The sequence below is a fragment of the Melanaphis sacchari genome, unplaced genomic scaffold, assembly GCF_002803265.2.
Source record: "Melanaphis sacchari strain LSU unplaced genomic scaffold, SCAv2.0 Contig65_pilon_pilon, whole genome shotgun sequence".
In the NCBI taxonomy this organism is placed as follows: Eukaryota; Metazoa; Arthropoda; class Insecta; order Hemiptera; family Aphididae; genus Melanaphis; species Melanaphis sacchari.
In genome coordinates, this window is record NW_020271469.1 from 1,935,291 (window position 1) to 1,935,850 (window position 560).

Below are 560 nucleotides of genomic sequence, written 5' to 3' on the forward strand. Positions count from 1 at the left end.
TATTAATTTTATTGTCTTCATGAAATGTACAAAATATCAAATATTTATTTTTAAATATTATATAAATCACATAAATACATGTATATAAAACGAGTATATACACGAGTATATTATATAATATATATATATATATAGTATTTTTATGTTTGTGTAATTGTGAGACTCATAACTATAAATTATATATTTAATAAATCGCATTACATATATTATTATAAATATTATAATATGCACCTATTTATGGCTTTAATACGTGGTTTCAATTTGAGTCAGGATGTTGATGAAGCTTTATAATATTATTTATAATTTAATAAGCCGACATCCCGTTATAGAAATTTATTACATTGGGCGTAGGTATGTTTTATTATCGAAGTTGCGATTTACGAATAACGCTGTGGTGGCGTATTGATTATCACGAATATCGTTGTCTAGAAAGCAAAAACAGTGATTTTTTTTTTTTTTTGGTATTTCTGAAAATCTCGAAAAACGTGTTTCCCGGCCGACAATCGAGCGACAATATCACCGCACAACGGTCGCAGTAAATAAATTATATTATTAATACA